The 8,165-nt window shown below is 39.0% G+C and overlaps 1 long non-coding RNA gene across 1 annotated transcript; it reads right to left on the reverse strand.

The window, feature by feature from the left end:
• Positions 1 to 6,581: 6,581 nt before the first annotated feature.
• LOC140794853 (uncharacterized) lies at positions 6,582 to 7,912 on the reverse strand. Its single transcript, XR_012110220.1, has 2 exons — positions 7,288 to 7,912; positions 6,582 to 7,132 (listed from the first exon to the last, which is right to left on the reverse strand). It is a non-coding gene; the product is annotated as an uncharacterized lncRNA (long non-coding RNA).
• Between the last annotated feature and the right edge of the window lie 253 nt (positions 7,913 to 8,165).

The following is an 8,165-nucleotide window of genomic DNA, read 5'->3' on the forward strand; positions in this document are numbered from 1 at the left end:
TATTTAAATAACAATAAATTAAATTAAAATTTTGAAAAAAAATTAAGATTATTATTTTAATAATAAGAATAGCTTGTCCAGCTCAACTATAGAAAACTTGGATGACCATCTACTAAAGTCTAGTCAAAAGCTATAAATAAGCCTATTTATAGTCAATCAAATACAAATATTATCTATACTCCTCCCATTTTTCTGATTTGGAATTGTTTATTTGTACTCTGCAATTAAAAATTTTATTTCAAACATAAATTTATTTATATTATTAGTCTATATTTTATGTATGAATTTTAGCAAAGTTATGAACGTTAATTCAAAATTTATATTTATTATCACTAATTTTTATTTGATTCGAGATAATTGAAATAAAAATCTAGCAATAATAGATGATTAAACTATTTAGATAAAAAAATGAATAATTAATTATAAAATTAACAACCTAATATGCTGGAAACCGAAAAGAAAAAAAAAACTTACCAAATGGCAAGCTAATTAAAAAACTAATATATAATGTTAGAAGATAATTAATATTTTAAGCCTTATAATTACGTTTTCAATAATGGCGTAGTTTTCTTCTCTGACTTCTCTACGCGTCTAGAATAATTTGAAGGTTTTATTCGTTTTTTTCTTGAGAGAAAACGAAGTTCCACCCTCCTTCCTTCTCTTTCTAAACTGACCTTTCGCTTACTTCATTGATTTAAATGCAAGTTAATTTTTTTTTATCATTTTCAAGGATAGCGAGTCTGAGTCTTCTTCCAACGACTACTCTGTACGACGACTTCAAAGTCTCCTTAATTGGAGGTAAAAGAAAAAGAAAAAGAGAACTCACGCGTTTTAGACTATTGACTCGAGCAAAGATACGAAAGATCTCATATAATTTAAAATTGCTTATCAAATTATTATAGTTTATGTCATACGAACGTGGCAACAGTTCATTAGAATCAATGTAAATCATTGACATAAAAAGCATTAGTTTTAGTGTGATCAATTAGATTACTTTTTCAAACAACAATTTGCATAGGCAAATGACTTACCATCCGAAGGTCGGCTAGAGCTTCTCTATTTTCCCTTTTATCTTTTGAGTAAGCATTTCTTTTTCTTCGTTGGCCTCCTCTCTCTCTCTCTCCCCCGCTCCCGGGAGCCTTATTCCTTCCCCTCCTTTTATCATTTACTATCTTCTTTCCTCCCATCTCTTCTTATCTTTCTCTTTCCCTCTTCTCTCTTCCTTGTTGTTTTTCTCTCCTCTGAAACTTTGATGCCATCGTCGTAAAAATTTATTATCGCGGCAGCTGTCTTCGCTATTGCTACTACTTGTTATTATCATTATTGACTTTTGGCAATGTTGTCTCCTCTCCCGTCGTCACCTTTTCTTATCTCACACCTCAATTGCTGACGACTACGGTAGAGTTGGGTGGTGACAAAGGAGGAGTTAGCATGTGTATGTATGCAATTTTGTGGGTTGGGGTAAGTTTTTGCCTCCATCACCGTGCAAAGCTATCGTGCTGAATCTCTTTCTTGTCCTACAATGTATGTGCTCCTCCTTCTCCTCACTTGATTCTCTAGCATGAGGTATCTTTGCACTAAATAAGCCTTTGTGTTTTTTTTTCTTAATGTTATACTGGCATTTGTGGGTAAGAGACTCTTTTATCAATATTGTCAGTGTTTTTTTATTTTCTGCCCTAGGGTCTAGGGTGGCGAATGTCTTTAATGAATGATTATATTTTATCTTCAAATAGAGACAGAAAATATGTTCCAAAAAATATAATATGCATACATAACTATTTCTCAATAACTTTCTAATCATTAAATCTATAATTAGAGGGATACTCGGTACTGGATATAAAAAGAAAGAGACCGATTATGTTGTCCATAAGATTACCATTAGAAATGACAGTAGAGTATCAAATTATTTATCACTATTATATAGATCATGAGTCTATAAGCTAGCTAATAGTTAACTAGACATAAGTGCTAGCCCTTTTTAATATATAAATTAAATATCTGGACCAATTCACATACTTAGAAGACATGCTTGACCATCCAAAAGTGAAAAAAGTTAAAGATATATTGAAAAGGTGGAAATTCTTATCCAAACTTACTTTCGAGGAGGATTTGAAGAATTCAGACCTCTATTCAATAAGATGGCAATTGGCAGACTAGAAAACCCCACAAAACCAAAGACTTCCTGGCTTTCAATATTTGCAGAGGTAGCAACAAAGATATGGACTGATAAGAAGGTAACAAGCTACATATAAATTCATATTTGTTTTGAGAATAGAAACAAGTGGATGGCAAATATTTATAGTATGAATGAGGAGATGGACTCTTTAATATCAAATTAGATATGAAATATAATACATCTACCTGTGCAAAAAAAAAAGTTCTCCAAAACAAATGGATCTACAGACTGAAAGTGAATGATGATTCCAAGAAGTATAAGGCCAGATTGAGAGTAAAATAATTTCAGTAGAGGGCAGGTAATAAAATGTTTTTATTTATTATTAAGTTGACCACAATTCCAGCTTTAGAGGATATACATTGTACATATCTAGATGTAAAAATATCATTCCTCCACAGTGACCTAGAGGAAGAAATCTACATTTATCATCTTTCTATAATTGATTAATTGATCTTAATGAGTCTCAAGATCGGGCTTCCTGTCCCAGTGACCCCTCTCTCCCTCTCCCCCGAAATATTACTGTTTTTGAAACACCCAAACCTCCAAATACATGTGTAAACCGCGTGGATAATTTCCCCCACGCGGTACATCACATGACCTGTCAGTACAAGGATTTCACAAGGCACACAACAGCACAATTTCACCATAAATAAACTCAATTATAAGAGTCCGGATACAAGTCCACAGGCCACAACAAGCCTTCCAAATATACATTCAAAATACTATGTTAAAGTCCAAAAAGATACAACGTCATCATCATACCCTCGCAGGGGTTTAATACAACTAAAATACGTACTAAAAGAAAGAAAGCGGCTACTCCTCGCTACCCGCACCTGCGTCCCCTAGCTCTGAAATAATACGCCACGAGGGGTGAGCTTACAGCCCAGCGAGTAGGATCCATACAATTTAAAATAATGACATCACAGGTGTATATCCAATGTATGCCTATATTTGCTAACGATAACGACATGCTTATTAAAATGACTTACCATAATTTACTAAGTCAATGCAGTTGATAAAGATTACCAATCACTATCTTGGAACATGCTAGTTCCTAAACATATTATGATAAGTTCACACAGATATAAAGTTTGAGACAATCTCTTATTCGTACACATCTCAATCATAGGTTTACATATTATGCATAGCAATAAAATAGCAGTTTAGTCACCTCATGTCTACCAAAGCAATAATCATACTCATCATCGCTCACCGAGCTATTCACCACACAGGGTAAATACTCTTAAGAAACAATCATCCATCATCTAATCATCCATCACATAATCATCCATCATCTCATACATCGAGGGGGGATATATACACATCTAGCGGTAATGTCACCTACACGTGTATGGCGACACTACATGTGACCGGTTGTCTGTGGCCATCAGACTCAGGACCCCGGTCGTAAACCCATATCTCACTCTCTCTAAATCATCACCGCCCTCGGCTGGAGAATCGGGAGCCCTCGGCATCATCAACGACGCCCTAACCCCGCGTCGTCGGGTACCGCTAGAGTTATATCCCCGCCTCACAATCATGTTCTTCTATCATCATAATCTAGTCCTAACTATGCAGTATAACTACCTGAATGCCACACAGGCTTCCCGACCTCAGGTGTAGGCCGCTAATAGTATAGACATATATGATACACTCTGCCCTTAACCCTGGGCTGAGTGAGTAGGGGTACTGCCTAGTCAGAATTCGACTACTAATGATAGGTGGAAGTGGTGCAGTGTTTATGCGTGTATAAAGCATGTTATAGTCATCATGATCATTACAGTCCATAATCACAGCAATCATACATCTATGCAACGGTATACCATACAGGACACATGTAAAGCATTATCATACACATTAACATTCTCATGATACTATGATGAACAGGTTATAAATAACTACATATGCAAAAGATATAACAGGGAGTACCAACTGCATGCATTAATACTGACATTTCCTACTGTATCATGTTATTCTAGATTTGTATAACTCTACTCGCCTGGGGGGTCTCCACGGTATGGTAAAACTCGTCAGTTAGTCCGGGATCCCAAAATCTTCCTCACGCGGTGCCAATCCTATTAATTCACGCAAGTAAAGTCATTAGCGAACTAATAAAATTAATTATCTTATTAGCACATTTATGTTTGGTACGAGTCAAGGGTATCCTAGGAATCTTGTATCATCCCAAAATTAAGGATCAGGCTAATCAAATTAGGTGAAAATGGTAAACATGGTTATAGGGTCCAAATAGCCCCAAATGGGCTAGGCTAGAGGCAAAAGGGGGTAGGCCCAAACCCAAACCACAAGCAATAAGGCCTTGGTGGGGGGGCCCGACCCACGCCCACCAAGGTTGGAATAGTGGGTGCGCATCGCTGCCCCACTCCACATGGGCTAATGGGGCTGGCACTGCAGCCCACCCGGATAGTCTTGGTGGGTCATGCCCGCAGCCCCCACCCAAACCGGGCTGGTGGGCTGCGGTGCAGCCCACCCAAGTCTTGGTGGGGCTGCGGCCGCCCCACCTGTTCAGGCCGGGGGGCTGCGGCCTGCAGCCCACCCCAAAGGATTAGTGGGGCTGCGGTGGTGCGGCCCACTAAGGGAAAAATGGGTGGGGTTTAACCCCCACCCCTCCACCTCATCTCCTTCCACCACCGATGGAAGGAAGGGAGGCGGAGGGAAGCGCCCACGAGGCTGCGGGGACGCGGGGCTGCGGCGGCGCGGCACGAGGTCGGCGGCGCAGCGCAGGGGCGGCGGCGGCAAGAGTCCCAAGCAAAGCACGAGGCCGAGGAGGGGAAGGAGAAAGGGAAGAAAGGAAGGAGGTTTAGGAGGGGGGGGGTCGGCGAGCTCGGTGGCTTCGGCGGCACTGCTCGGCAACCACGAGGGAGAGAGAGGAGAAAAGAGGGGCTGCGGTGAGGGGAAGAGATGAGGGAGATGGGGAAGGTGGCGTGCACGGCAAGGAAGGGAAGAGAAGAAGAGAAGAAAAGAGGGAGGGTGGCAGGGTGGCAGGCCGACGCACGTGCTCGGCACGTGCGTCGGTCAGGAATTTTTTTTTTTTTTTTTTTTTTTTTTTTTTTTTTTTAAAATTTGGGGTGTTACAGTTTTCCTTATACATCTCCTAAACTTTCTTTTACCACATAGGTTCTTTGAACTAATTTTTGTTTGACACATAGACCCTTGAATTAAGAGATTTATATGGATATTTTTTTAGTTCAAGGTATTTATGTTGGTATAAAAAAGTTCAAGATATATATGGTGATAATCTAAGTGCTAAGTGTAATTATCCCTTTATTTTTATACTACTCAAAACATCATAAAACTGTTTGAACACTTCTATAATGGCATTCATACAGCCTCAAACATCATGAAACCACTTGAATGCCCTTCCAATGATCCAGAATGCATCCTTAACTCGTTACAGTACTTGTAAATTATGTGATACATAAAAAAATCAATTTTTTATAGTCATACTCTTATAAAATGTTCTAAATACATCCAAATATTTTGTATGCTAATTGCCAATATAAAATTCTAACATTTGTGTATTTATTTATATAGATTGTTTCGATTTGGATGCATGGTTCTTTGATCTTTTTTTTTTTATCTCTTGATGGATTGAGAGGTTTCCAATATTAACAAATTGTGGTCATGTGTTTACTATTTATATTTCCAATTATTTTTTGAAATTTGTTATCTTATTTTTATTTAGTTTTTACTTTCTCACTTGAGTTCAGTTTTTCATAGTTTGAGTAATATTTGGCTTTCCTAGTCGTAGATGGAGGCAGATAATTTGATAGAAACTCATGTGGAAGGAAGAGAGGGGGACGAGACGAAAGTAAGGGGATTTGGTTGTTACATTTATTTTTTCTCCTTTAAGAGTTAACTATGATATTAATTAGGACATAGTTTGATAAGTATAAGTATAACTAAATCTTATTTATTTTCACAATACAAGATGATGACACAATTGTTTATACAATTTACAAACAGTGCTATCCGATTAGACACAGCTTTATTTTCCTTTTTATCACCAAAGGAATATTGCAGTTGAAATTGCAATACTCATACTTGTTCAATTGTGATGCTTAACTATTAAACTGGTGAGTCTTCGTCAACCTCTTATTTTATGGGTTGTAATTTGGAAGCTTGTACTCGATCGAGCATCAATTTAATCACGATGGTTGCTGACATTAACCACATGACAACTGCAACAGCCATCCAAACTTTACCTTCGTGATCAGCTATCCGAAACCATCCCAATACCAACCTTCGATCTACTTTAATTCATATCACCAATTAATGCCATAGTTTGTAAGAAAAAAGAAGTGATTTTTAAACTCTACAGCATAGCCACAGTCCAATAAAAACTTCCATTGAAGAACGATGTAGTACTCAATGGACAGATACCAGATGATACAAACTCCTAACTTTTTTTTCCTTTGAATAAACTGACAATTAACTCAGTAGTTGGCAAAAGCAAAACAAGATAACTGGCATCAACATCTAGAGTTTCTTATTTGGGTAAAAACTAGTAGTTGGAGAAAGAAAAACTCATCATAGGCGTTAATAACAACGGTTTATTTAATTTAAACACAATTGTCTATCCAATCTTTACTTTGAAATATCAGCACCATCATCATCATCATCGTTCGAGTATATATTTTGGTATTCATTTCCTGATGCAAGAAGAAGAAATAGAATCCAATTAATGACAATGGCTGCTGTTCCTGACATCACCCATATAACTATTTTGATAGGCCAAGGCATGACGGTCGCCACTCTAGAAGTGAACATGACGATTAACAACGTAGATAGAAGCCACACAACCATCTTTATCCTGTCCCTCGCAGCTGAGTTGGTCTGATCATCTGCAGCCTTCTCGAATAAACAAAGGTTCCAAAGAAGTAGAAGGGTTGGCAGATATAGAAGTACTATAAAGGCTGTGGGAATTGAGAAGCCCACCTGACAAGAAAGCAATTGCAAGAATTAAAAAAAAAAAACCCCCTCAGGGAGAGAGAGAGAGCAGACAGCAGAAGACAACTAATAAAAGGATTAATTGTTCAAAAGAAAGTAAAGAAGCTCTTGATGGCAAACCAACACCAGTTCAAGATCCTTACTTGTTCTTCTGTCGTTCGTAAATCTCCGATGATTAGTTGATTTATTACGGTATAACTTTTGGGGTACTAATTATACCATCCACCACGGCGGCCACCACCATATACATGAACACGACCACCATCGCCGCGAGCAGCCACCACAACGCCACCTGCAGCCATTTTCTCATAGAGAAGCTTACCCTTTTCGTCATCTGGAGAACTACGATAGACCAGAAGAGAAACAGAAATACTCCGTGCGACACGACGCCGACGGCAACCGAGAGGAGATCGCCTCCTCTTTTCTCCAAGTAGGCCACCGTTGCGTAGTTACAAACCGGTAAAGAGAGAAGGAACAGCTCCCACAGGAGCTGAGCCTTCCCGGATAAATATAAATGAAGGTTCCACAAGGGAAGAAGAGGGATTAATAGGGAGAGCACCCCATAGGTCGTGGCGTTGAGATGTCCACTTGGAAAGAAGAAGTGAACGAGCATGAGGAACGCAACTGCGACGGTGAAGATGCCAAAGGTGGGATAAGAACTGGGTAGAATTTCTTGGTGCTCGGCGTTGTGGGCGGAGGGAGAGGACTCCATACTGAGTTCGCTCAGCCTTCTCGAGTGCATAAGAGAAGTATTGACTTCCGACCGCCACTAAAATAGAGAGCAAATAGAAGAGATGAGTCGAGCGAGCAACTCGATTTGGGTGAATACGTGGGCAGGTCAGATTGGTTGCTGACGTGGTTACAATAGATCATCCATGAAGTAAGCAATAAAGCAAGAGAACCACATGGGATGACGTTACGGGTGAAAACGGGTCGGATTAACTCCGACCCGACCCGCTATCCGACCCGATTTGGATCGGATTCAGATAAAAATTTCTATCCGATTCGAATACGGATAGAA

Source organism: Typha latifolia, chromosome 1, assembly GCF_019914945.1.
Source record: "Typha latifolia isolate L0001 chromosome 1, TyphaL0001v2, whole genome shotgun sequence".
NCBI classification, from domain to species: domain Eukaryota; kingdom Viridiplantae; phylum Streptophyta; class Magnoliopsida; order Poales; family Typhaceae; genus Typha; species Typha latifolia.